This window comes from Protopterus annectens, chromosome 8.part0, assembly GCF_019279795.1.
Source record: "Protopterus annectens isolate FY-2018-M chromosome 8.part0, PAN1.0, whole genome shotgun sequence".
Classification (NCBI taxonomy): domain Eukaryota; kingdom Metazoa; phylum Chordata; order Ceratodontiformes; family Protopteridae; genus Protopterus; species Protopterus annectens.
The window spans coordinates 1,031,745,653-1,031,758,733 of record NC_056741.1 but is presented as its reverse complement, the minus strand read 5'-3'; the positions used below and the strand labels follow the sequence as shown (position 1 = coordinate 1,031,758,733).

The following is a 13,081-nucleotide window of genomic DNA, read 5'->3' as shown; positions in this document are numbered from 1 at the left end:
AGGTGGTAATCCATTAAGTACAGAAGAAGTAATTAGGGACCTGGGGACCCAAGTTGATAGCAATCTCTCATTTGACAACCACGTGGCCAAAGTGGTTAGAAAAACATTTTATATAGCCCACCTAATCATGAAGGGATTCACATCTAGATCAGGGGAGGTCATCGTGCCTCTTTACTCATCCCTCATCAGGCCCATAATTGAGTACAATGCCCCTTTTGGGATGTACCTTACCATACACCTGCAGCAACTGGAAAGACCCCAAAAGTACCTCATCAAGAGGATCAAAGGGCTCAAACAGATGCCATATGCTGCCCGGTTACAGAAACTCCAGCTCTACTCAGTGGCATACCGCCTGCTCATAGGCTATCTGTGCCTGACGCATAAAGCCATGTCCAACCCGGAATTATTGGACATGCTGCACCTCAGAAAATCCAAATCCCATTGAGCTACACGCTCGAGAGACTTGAACCTCAGTACTGAAATAAATAGGACATGCTGGAGGGGACAGATTCATAACCCAGAGGCTCCCTTCACTCTGGAATAAAATCCCAGTCCAGGTTAGGCAGAGTCCCTCATTGACTCTCTTCAAGAGGAATCTTGAGTGGATGGGAGATCGTAGGTTTACCCCGGGTATCACTTCTGTGTCACTGTTAGACAGAGGCACAGTATACTAACCTCGAAAAAGGACATAGCAAAATTAATTTAAAATAGGTGGCGAAAGCCAAACACACACTGGCTAAGCTCATAAATGCCCTAGGGCAGATAGCCTAGTATGAACCTATAATCTGTGTGCTCTTGGTGGTTCTTTTTATGCATCTGCATCTAAAATCCTGCTCTTTCAAGTCACCACTCTTTGATCACCATCCCTTTTCACTTTGATTTGTAACTTTCTGCTTGCATTACTTATATGAGCCTTATCTGTGCCGCTTTAAAGTTTCCATTCAGATTAGTTAATCCCAAACAACTTTGTTCTGTGGGTTTGATCAACTTCTCCCAAATAACTCCTACCTTCTTCCCCTCCCAAATAAATTTCTTCAACTTTTTATTAATTATGGTCCACAATTTCTCCAAGTGCTATATATAAAGCTTAAGGGACTAAAACATTTTAACTGCTTGTATCTTATTATCCATATCCATAATCACTAGCTTCCAGTTTTTATATTGCCTTTTATTTAGTCTCTTCTTATGTATCCTTAGCTGCTAAGAATCCTTTTTAATCCATACACCTAAATGCTTCTTTTGTCCTCTTAAGTATGGGTATTGCTGACCCAATTAATTTTTGATACATAGAGCAAAGGCTATAGTGGTAAACTCTCTTAATTTTATATTCCTAAAAGACTTGAAATTTGACTGTTAATAATCTACAACAATGAAATGTACTTGTCTGGATGGATCCAGGACAAAATAAGTTAACTTTTTTTGATTTCCGTATCCTTGCATTTGAGAGTACCTTATTTTCTTTGCCAGTGGGTCTAATTTTTTTATTCTGTTTTTCCTTTTTTGACCAGGTTAGTCCCACTAAGATAGTGCCTCTTTTCAAAGGATACCAGAAGTTGTATTTATAACACCAAGTGAAATTTGGCCAGGGCAGTGGGGAACTTCCCCTACTCAAAATGGCACTCAGTTTGTAGGGCTAACTACTGCATGCATCCATTCTGTTCCTAGTGATGAGACTGCTTGGAGAATGGCACATAAAGATGGAAATGGCCAAGGAAGGACTTGGTGAACTTTGGCTCTGTTGTAGTGTTTTCAGAGCTGGAGGGGTAAAAAAAAAAAAAGTTAAAGAAACCAAAAAAGAGGATCTAGTGGAAGATTTTGAAGAAATCTTCTAGAGAGCGTTGTTAAAAGGGTCAAGGAGCAAAGAAAGAGTTATTACAGTCCTCCAGTCTGGAAGGTTGCGAGATGATATATTGGAGTGTTTGTTGGAGGAGAGTGAGCCAGAGACTGGGAAAGAAGCTTCATGGGGTGAAATAGTGGAGAAGCTGTATTGAAAAGAAGAAAAGCAGAAGAAATCATTTGCAGAGGTGGTGAGCACGAATAAAGGTACAGAAAAGGAGAAGAAATGGAAGATATTAAGAAAAAAATTTGTTGTGAGAATTCGAAGCAAAGAGGAGGTGGAATTAGACAGGTATTAGATTTCGGACTTGCTGATTGTGCCTTTAGGCATAAAAGCACACGAGGGAAGAGCTTTCATTCTAATAAGAGACATGTTTTTTTGAGACTGCTGATACCCTAGATACAAAGAAACCTGGGGAAAAAGGCATTTTTCCTAGGAATAATTGTCATGAAGACTTTAATAGAAATGCATAAAAAAGTTAATATACAGTTGAAACAGATGTTGCAAGGGATACTAAAAAATATTTATTGTAAAATTATTGTAATGAAGTTAGATGTTTCAAAAATGTTTGATAATAGAGGACTTTGGACAGGAGCTTGGGACTGTAATATGATTTTGAAAATGGAAATTAGTAAAATTGTACATATTCCAAGTATAATTAATGTAGATGGACATATAACTGTTAAGTGCATGGGAGAGAGGGACATTTTATGAATAATTGTGACAGAAAATATGGTATTCATGTGGGGGAAACTGGTCATAATGCAAAGAATTGTAAAGTAACACTTTATAGCTGTAAGCAAGCAGGACGCAGATGGATTGATTGTGAGAAAGAGAAGAATTTAGAATGTGAAGCAGAACACCACAATGTAATTGTTAAAGATATATTGCAAATAGTCAACACAAAGAAAAGGGCGAATGTATATAGACCAAGAAGAGAGTCTAGATAATGTGCATGAAGGGGAGGAAGAAAGTGGAACAGAAATAAGTGAGGAAGAAGTTACATCTTGAAAAGTAGTTAGGAAGAAAAATACATCGGGGGAAAAGCAGCTAAAGATAGGAAAAGAAGTTTTCATGAATTAGGAGTAAAAGTTAAAAAGAAGGGAAGTGGATAATTAAAGCAATTTCTTATCAATTAAAAAGAATAAATAATCTTAGAATTATTTTGATTTAATGTTTGTAGTATCAAAAATAGGAGAAATGGTGTGTAGAGCACAGTGCATATGTGTCTTTAAAGAAGCATAGCAAGTGATGAAATGTGCACATATAAATAGCGGGCACATGTTGTACCTAGTGCCATTTTGAAAGTGCAGCCAGAGTAAGCATGTGAGAATAAATGTTGTTAGTTTGTGTGCAGGTTACTTAAGTTGAAGTTAATAACTATAATTGTACCCCTGCATTTTGTACATAATGAAGATGCTTGAACAGAACCCATGAAAACTATTCTGTTATCGAGACAAGACAAGCGACATGGTGTCAGAACTGGGATTCCAGAGATTGAAATTCGGAGCCACAAGGTGCAAAGGTAATAGTTATGTCAAACTAAGAGAAATGAGCTTAAAAAAAGAGCCAGAAAAGAAGCAAAGGTAATGAAAACTTGCACGGACAGTTTACTTTATCTAAAAAAAAAGATAAAACGGAACATTACAAGGGCACAAACCGCATTAACAAACAAGAGGCACAAAAGGTTTATTAATTAAGCAAAATGTTTTAAGATATTTTACAGAACAATTGTGTAAAGCGAAACGAGTGTGGTAAAGCAAAACGAGCATGCGAAAAGTACATTAGGCATGAAAAGAGATTAAAAGAGAAAAACGAATATAACAAGGGTAGAAAAGGGCACATTAAGCATAAATAAAACAATGTGCTTGCATGTGTTTTGGTAAAGTGCTGTGTTTTGGCATAACTACGACTTTGTATTCTGTCAAGGGCCTAACTAGTGTTATTCGAAGCATCTCACTGTGTAAAAGTTCTTACAGTTTGTACTTATTACTGTGCATGTATTTCGAAAAGTTTATCTGTGTGTTAAGTGCAACTGTTTCCAGAAGTACAGACATTTTGAGAAATTTCTTGTGCTGGGTATGTCTGTTTGCAAAGTGCCGCCATTACAGTGTGTGTAAAGAATTATCTAGCAAAGTACCACAATTTTCGGGAAGTTTCAGTGTGCCGTGTACTGTCTGTTCGCAAAGTGCAGTTACTTTGAAATGTTTCTAGCTCCGAGCTTGTTCTGCCCAATTCATTTGCACTGTTCAGTTATTTGAAATATTTCTTACACTGATAAGAGGTGACATTTGCTGTACAACAATTTTGAGTGTTAAAGTGCCCGAGAGACTTATTTCGCAAAATTCAGTGCTTCAGTGGCTTGTTGTGCCATTAGAAAAAGTTGCAAATATTGGCATAAAATTCTGGCGTGTGTGTGTGTGTGTGTGTGTGTGTGTGTGTGTGTGTGTGTGTGTGTGTATTTGCAGAACCCTTCAGTGGTATGTTAATATGGCAGACAGATTTCGAAGGCCCTCACCACTTGTATTTGATCAGAATATTTGCAGAGAATTAGAGAATATTTGAGCAAGAGTACAATACTTTCATAAAAAAGAAGCTTATTTTGACAAAGATGCACGCACCAGAGCATTCATTTTGCTAAACTTAGCTGGGTCAGAGGTCATTGAAACAGTGTTCATTTGTGTGTGCACCAGCAGTATATGAAGGAAAAGGTGAAAATTGTCATATTGTTGTACATGTTGAATCAAGGGAAGATCCCAAGTGTTTGAAGCGCGAATTCAGAGAAATGTGCATCCCCAGGCAAATATTACATTAGAGAGGCATTTGCTTTACACACAAGATTAGAAATCAAAGGAAACTTTTGCAGCTTATATTACTGACCTAAGAAATAAAGCTAAAATGTCAGTTTGGTGACTTAAAAGATGAGTTGTTAAAGTACAGGCTTGTGTGCACTTTAATAGTGCTGCTGTGAGAAAGATTTGCTTCATGACAGTGATTTAACACTGAGTAAAGCCATTGAGATTTGTCAAATCCATAAAGTTGCAGAAAGACACACAAGTATGCTTACAAGTGACAAGAGCATGATTTCAGCAGGCTCCAGAGCAACTGTAGATAGCATGCAACATGTGTCAATCAGGAGGAGGCCTAAGCACATGGCAGCCACAGCCCCTGCTGGTTCGCCGGGGAAGCCATGTAGTTTTCCAGCAAGTTCCAAGATAGCATGCTCAGTGCAGTACAGGCATGAGTCAGCAAAACCCAAATCTAGCTTTATTGTTAACTGTCGCAGTTGTGGTGCAAATCATGAGTCAGCAGTGCCACAAGTGTAAAAAAAAATAGAATCATTTTCAAAAGTTTTGCAAATCAAGTAAGCTTCACAGAGGTCACTCAGAAAAGCAAACTGATCTAGTAGAATTGCAGTGGTCCGCTGTCTATATAGATGGTGCCTCAGTAATTGGCAGGGTTGCCAGATTTCCAGCCCCCCCCCCAGGTAAGGGACAAAAAAAAAAAAAGGTCTCTCACGGCAAGTGAAGACCAAAAAAAAAAAAAAGAACAGTAGCTCTGCACTAAACACGGAGCTTCTCGTGTTTAACGCATTGCAGTTCCGCATTCAACACAAGTAGCTCCGTGTTTAGCAATTTTTGATTGGCCCGTATACCGGCATATGGGCCAATCAAAAATTGCTAAACACAGAGCTTCTCATGTTTAATACGGAACACAAGAAGCTCCATGTTTAGCAATTTTTGATTGGCCCGTATGCCAGGTATACGGGACGATCAAAAAAAAAAAAACAAAAAAAAAACAAAGTGGAGGCTGGCCGGGATTTAAACAGGCAGGGCGGGACACGGGATCAGGCTGCTGATCTCAGGACAGTCCCGCCCAAATAGGGACGTCTGGCAACCCTGGTAATTGGTGAAAGGGTCGATGCAGTGAATTTGTTCGGATCAATGGTAACTCTACCAAGCTCAAAGTAGACACTGGTTCAAAGTGTAATGTTATATCAACAGACACATTTGCTAAGGTGAGAACTAGTGAGCAACTCAATGTGGCTAGTAGTGCGAAACATTTTGCCTATGGAGGTGAAGCAATTCAAACCAAAGGCTCAGTAGTACTTTCATGTTATTTGGCTAAGAACTGTTGCAGCTTATTATTCTATGTAGTTTGAAGACCTGTGCAGTTATGGGGTCTCAGAGACAGTTTAAGAATGAATCTGTTTTCTTTTACCAAAGAAGTTCATCATATAAGCACTTGTCCTAGTTCCAATTTTACTGAAGCCATTTTCTGAGTATGCTGACATTTTTGATGACAAGTATGGCAAACTTCCAGTTGTGTATTCTATTCCCAGAGGTCAGTCCAGTAGTCAGACCAGCGAATAAAGTTCCAGTAGCTATGCAAGATAAAGTCAAAGCTCATTTGGGTAAAATGGTACAGTAAGGTGTAATTTGTCCAGTTACAGAACCAACTGAATGGGTCTCATCCATGGTAGCAGCCCACAAGAAAGGCTCAGACAAAATCAGACTATGTATTGACCCAAGAGATTTGAACAAAGCATTTAAAAGACCACATCATCTAATGTGTACAGTCGAAGAGGTTGCAGCCCTAGTACCGAATGCCACAGTTTTTTCGGAGTTGGATGCAAAAGTTCATTTTGGCAGGTGATGCTTGATCGCAAATCCTCATTGCTGATCACTTTTGGTACCCTGTTTGGCAAATATAGAGGATGCCATCTGGAATAAATTCTGCAAGTGAAGTGTTCCAGCGTGCAGTGGAGCAATTTTTTTCAGGTTATCCTTGTGCCATAACAGTAGATGATTTATTGGTTGGAGGCAATTTTGAAGCAGAGCATGACTGAAATCTTAAGAGTTCTAGACAGAGCACATGAAGTGAACTTGAAGCTCAAGCCTCTCAAGTGCAAATTCAGACTACCAGAAGTTACGTATGTAGGTCATTTATTTACCAGCACTAGCTTAAGACCAGACCTGTCTAAGCAATCAGCTATTCTTGACATGTCAGCACCAGATGGTAATCAAGCTCTACAATGTTTTCTTGGCGTGGTCAACTATATAGGCAAGTTTATACCAGACTTCAGTGAGTTGACAGCACCTTTAAGAGAGCGTACATGCAAAAATGTTGCGTAGTCTTAGTTGGAGCAGCACCAGAAGGCATTTGATGACCTTATGCAGAAAATTGCCACCCCATCTACATTAAGATACTATGATGTCAGTAAACCAGTCATTTTTTCCTGTGTTGCTTTGGTATTGGTGCAGTTATTCTCCAGGAAGGCAGACCAGTAGCTTATGCATCTAGAATACTTACTCCAACTGAGGTGCATTATGCTGAAATTGAGAGAACTTTTGGCGATAGTATTTGAATGTTCAAAGTTTCATGATTATATCTTTGGTCAAGCTGTTCAAATTGAAACTGACCACTAACCTTTAGTTTCCATTCTAAAGAAGCCTGTGCATTCAGCTCCAGCGAGATCACAAAGAATGATGCTGAAATTGCAGAAGTACAACTTCAAAATGGGTTATACAAAAAGCAGACTTCTTTATCTGGCTGATACTTATCCAGGTTGCCCAGAAATACAATGGAACAGCTTGACACAGACAATTTTCATTTTTACATAATGGCAGTGCATAATTTTTCTGCCACGAAACTTGAGCTGAGAAATCATACAAAGACTGATCCAGTTTTGCAAAACTCAGCCACTACATTAATATTGGATAGACGTCAAAGCAGTCTAGTGTACCACTTGAAGTGCAAGCTTACTTTCCTTATGGAGATGAGATATTAATGGAAAATTGTATTTCCAAAGATCCTAAAATTGTTCCTGTTTCCTTGGGACATGAATTTATCCAGATTTTTCATTGTGGCCACCCAGGTTCCGACTCTACCAAAAGAAGGACAAGAGAACTAGTATTTTGGCCTTCACTAGTAAAAGACATTCATAAAGGACTTTTTTCTTACTCAGTATGTAATAATACTAAACCACATTTGCAAAGAGAACCACTTCACTTAAGTCAAGTACCTGGACTCCCTTGGTCAACAGTTGCCAATGACATATTTGAGTGGCGCTATCAGCATTATTTAGTATTGTAGACTCTTATTCGAACTGGTTTGAGATTGACTTACTACCTTATCTAATATCCACTACTGTTATTACCAAGTTGAAACATCATTTCTCAGTTCATGGTAGTCCACACAGTTATTTTTGACAGTGGTACTCAATTTACTAGTCTGTTTCAGAAATTTGCAAGAGAATGGGACTTTGTATCTGTTGCTTGTAGTCCAGAATATCCACAATTAAATGGACTAGCTGAACGTGCTGTGCAATGTGTGCAAAGTAATTACTTGAGTGACCAAAGTGTGACAATACTGATATCTTTTTGAATCTACTTAATCACAGAAACATGCCCCTTGACTATATACTTGGCTCGCCTAATCAGAGACATCTGGGCAGGCAAACAAGAACAACATTGGCTGCTATTTCCAGTTTATTGGGGCCTAAAGCTAAAAACAATAGAACCATCAGAGCCCAGTTGTTCATGAAGCATTCTATCCAGGAGTCTAGTTATGACAAATCGAGCAGATTTCTTCGAACATCAGCAAGTCAAATGGCATCAGAAATAGTCCAGATATCCTAAGTGAATGTTGTGGAGAGATTGATATATATCACAGAGGCTACCATTGTTCCAGAACAGACTACCCATTCAAGAAAAACAAAGCTCATCCTTGTCCATATTCAAATGCAAGTTGGGTCTAAGGATTGGTAATAGAAATTGTACTCCAGGATTGCCCCTTATGCCACTAATGGATAGAGGCAGTTCCTAAATGTTGCATCCCTTACATGAGTTCCTTCAAATTATCTATCGTATGATCACAGTTATTCTCACTAGGGCTAATGTACAATTATCAGCCATGGGATAGGTAAGACCAATCAGGAAATGTTAATTCATGCAGCAAAAATGAAATTGGCTAAGCTTAAAATGTCCTCCAAGTGAACCTATGTTGTGGTAGTAAGTAGTTTTAAAACATTGCTCTTTTTTGATCACTAGGTGCATCCCCCCACTTCCGGAGCCTCTGGATGTAAAGAGTTACTGTTGGATTTTGTTTAACAGAGGTTTCTGCTTCTCAGTAATGGGAGCTTTGTTCAATGATTACTAAGGTATCTTATTTATTGTTCAGATCCAAGTTGGTTGTTAAATTAATTTTCAGACCATTAAAGATAATCCGGTCTCTCACCCATTACTGGAATGGCCTGCAGTTGTTTAAAGTTGAGTAAAGTTCATACATTTTCAGCAGTAGGTACAGAAAAATAGTTCTATATTACAAAGACTGCATGCACATTTGCACATGTGAAATTAATGTTACATTTAACTGGCATTAATATAGTCTGAGTGAAAGAAAGCTGGTAGAAATCCATACTTCTCAAGTGTACCTCATTATGAGGAATAGTCCCTATTTTGAGTCTTAAAAAGTCTATGCTCCTCATAGTTTCATATTGAAGGGGTCTGTTACATCTTCAGTTTGTAATCATTTTTAACAAAGACACATGGTAAATAATAAAAATAACTCTTGTGTGAAGAGTTGCATTTTAACCATTCATTAAGCTTCCTGTTTGAAGTTTTTGGTAAGCTGTTATTATGTCTCTCTCACTTTGCTGATTTGCTCCACATTATGAGAGGTGGTAGTCAACATTCTGTAAATGGAAAGTTAAGAGGTATCACTGCCATGAGGGATTGGGGGTTTGCTTGTAAATTCCTAAAGAAATATTGGTTAAGGAATCATAAATCCATATAGAAATGGTTTGATGAACTGTTGGCATCCTCTCCTCCCAAAATCTGCATATGCTTGACATACGGACTGTAGAACGTTATTACAAAAGTTATGCCATTTCCATCAACATTGCCTTAAAATGTACTGTTATTTAGAGTGCATTTTGGTAGGTGCTTATTCAGTGGAGTATTATTTTCAGCCTTTAATGCTGCCAGAAATATGTATACATATATATGTTCAAAGGGAGATATCTTTATGCGTGCATTAGCACATATGTGCATATTTGCTATGATTGTGTTTGCTTGCATACATACATTTTAAATATATGTAGATGTATATACGCACACAAGTGTGTGTATGGGATATTTTTGCACATCACATATATGTATTTCTACCTCAGGAAGCAGTAAATCTCCTTTACACATTTTTTTATTTTAATTTATTTTAACTGAGGAAATGAGCTGGTCATCCGGTAGTATTCTGCCACAATCCATTTTGCAAAAGCAGTGGTAATGTAGTACAGTGGTTTTATCTATCAGTCACCACCTCCATAACTTTCATGCAGTGTAACAGGTGTTTGATGCCTCTGTGCTGTTCACAGTTGTGGATGTCCCATTTCTTTTAGTACACTGGCACAACTATGCTTATTCTCCGGTCATCTGGGAAACGCCTTTCTGTCCATGCTGCTATGAGTACCCTCAGGAGCCATTTCTCCACTGTCTCTCAGCCAGCATCTTTATCATATCTGCATGACCTCATCTGAGTCTGCTGCTTTCCCTGACTTAACTTTCCATAGTGATATTCTTACTTCTTCCAGGATGGTATCATGTTCATCTTTTATCGTAGCCTGTTTCGGTTCAGTAGAGCTTCTGTGGGATTTTCGTCATTCCTAAGCTGCTGGAAATGCTCCTTCTGTCTGTCTTTGATGTCCTGTGGACTGGTGAGCATGTTGTTGGTGTCCCTTATGAAGGGTGTCTGACTGTCTTTTTTATCTTTGTCATGGCTTTGCAACCTGATGTAGTTACTTTGTGCCACCTACTGAGTCTGTTTGCAGAAGCTGGTAGAGTGCCTCTAATGCACATTTCCTGGCTATTTCATTGCCTTTCTTAGCTTCTTTGTTAGGCAACCAGTATTCCTTCCTAACCTGGATGGTCTTTTCTATCTCGTTCATGTTTCACCGTTGCAGTCATTACATTTCAGTTATCTGCTGGCAGGTTGGCCTCAGTAAGCCTGAATAACGAAGTCTTGGGTCCTGCGTCAGTTGCGGTCTCCTCTTCCATGACGTCAGGTCGTCAGGGGTATAAAACATGCAGCCGACGCCATTTTAATCAGTCTTACTTGCCGCGTGGTGCCCGAAACAGAAGCAGTTCGCAAGTGCCGGTTGATAGACTCCTGAAATTTTCGTTTTCAAGTTTCAGAACCAAAGTTTTCAAACTAAAGCTAAGTACCCCGTTGGGGAAACTTTTTTTCTTGCTCCTTACCGATGTCAGTAAAAGTTAATAATTGCATTACTTGTGGGAAGCAAATACCTCATAAGGATTTTAATTTGTACTGTATTCCTTGCCTAGGCCCTGATCACAACATGCCTTGCTGTCGGTTTTGTGCTAAATTTAACCAACGCACTATTAAGCGTCGGTATATTTTTGCTTCTAAATATTTTGGTTCAAGATTTAACTACCCTGAAATGTCGTTGGTTAGCAATCCGACTACCGGAGTTCACAAAAAAACGCAAGGAAAAAGACAGAGACAGACTGTCAAGGTCCAAAACCGATGATGAAGCTTCTCCTAAGCCAGTCGCCAGTTCGCTGGTACTCAGTGAGGCACTTTCGCAGCCCCTGATACCTGTACTTTTGAGTTGCAGGCTTCTACCAAGACCCATTTGGAGTCCAGTATGCCACGAGATTCGCAAAGTATTGAACCTGTGGATGTCCCTCCCTTGGATGGGTCCAGAGCCACTGAGCAGACACTGGCTTCTGAGGGTGTTTTCAGGCCTCAACATTTTTATATTAAACCGACGCCATCAACAAAAACAAGGTCAAAAATGACTTCTATGTCTAAAAAAATGACGCATGAGCCACGTGCTCAGGCCCCTATCCCTAAAAAACAAATAATCAAAATGGCTGAGGATTTAATTACCTTGATCAGGGGTTCCCAACCCCTTCCCCTGCTAAGAGGCCTAGGCAAGGCACTGATTATGAATCTTCAGATCAGGTTTCCATTTCTTCTGATAAGGAATTTTCTATTCCACCTTATGAGGATTCTGATGCAGAGGAATCCATCCCATCTGCATCTCCTCCTGAGGATTACTCTTTTGCAGAGACTTTGCATACTTTAAGGGAACATTTTCACTGGGAGAGTCAGGACTTCTCTGAATCAGAAAAGAGGCTTAGGGATTTCCTCCTTCTTCCTCAGCATAGGCCTTTGGCAATACCTCCTGTATTAGACATTGTTGATGATGTGTTCTCGTAATCAAGCGTGGCTCCTGATTCCCTGCCTCCGGCTCCTAGTAAGCCAGACAGATATTACAGGGTTCCTAACTCCCACAAATTTCTTTTCAAAAATCCTGCTGCTGATCCTGAGACTATTTCTCAGGGTCCCAAGGGTGTTAAAGCTTCTACAGCCAAAAATCCTACCCCTTCTGATAGAGATTCCAGGGCACTGGATAGATGGGGTAAGAAGGTTTATATGTCTGCAACCTTGGCAATCAGGGCTTTAAACTGCCAGTTTCATATGCTTAAATAGCAGCAGCATGTTATGAGCTTACTGAAACAGAAAATTATGTTGATTTCTGATTGTGTGGAAAATAGAGTTACAGGATTTATTGCATTCAGCAGAACAGGTTGGAAAGCATACTTTGCAATGTGGTTTTGATTCCTTGGAGGCCTCTTGCAGGGCCGGCGTAACTGGATCTGTGATCAGAAGGCATGCCTGGCTCTAGGTGCAAAATCTGCCTGATCATGTTAAAGCTAAATTGTTGGATGCCCCTTTACAGCATGATAGTCTGTTTGGTAATAAGGCAGAAGAGGTTGTAAAGAAAATTTAAGACAAAGCTAAATCTATGCAAACTGTAAAAGATTTCTTGCAAGTGCAGCCACCCAGGTTCAGTAGACACTGGCCTACTAAGAATTGGTCCTTTCCTGTGTCCAACAGAGCCACTCAGGGCAAACCCAGGCGCTCCCAAGGCTCCAGATATCAATCACAGGGATCTTACAGGTCAAAGCAATGGGGTGCCTCTACCTCCAAATCTGGAGGTAGCAAAGCACAACCCTACAGTAAGCAGTCTCAATGACTTTCCTCTACCATCTCCAAGCACTTATCTTTTGGCAGCCCCCTTGGGGGGAAAACTAGCACTTCATGCTCAAAATTGGCAGTTAATTACCCAGGACAAGTGGGTATTAAACATAGTATCCCAGGGGTACAGATTTCATTTCCATACTTTGCCAATTCCAAACGGATGGCCAGATCTGCCAC

General features: G+C 39.6%; 1 protein-coding gene across 1 annotated transcript in view; it reads left to right on the top strand.

Moving 5' to 3' along the window:
• Positions 1 to 13,081, top strand: part of LOC122808394 (phosphatidylinositol 4-phosphate 5-kinase type-1 alpha-like) — a 795,187-nt gene that overhangs the window by 614,951 nt on the left and 167,155 nt on the right. The gene's annotated exons all lie outside the window — the stretch shown is intronic.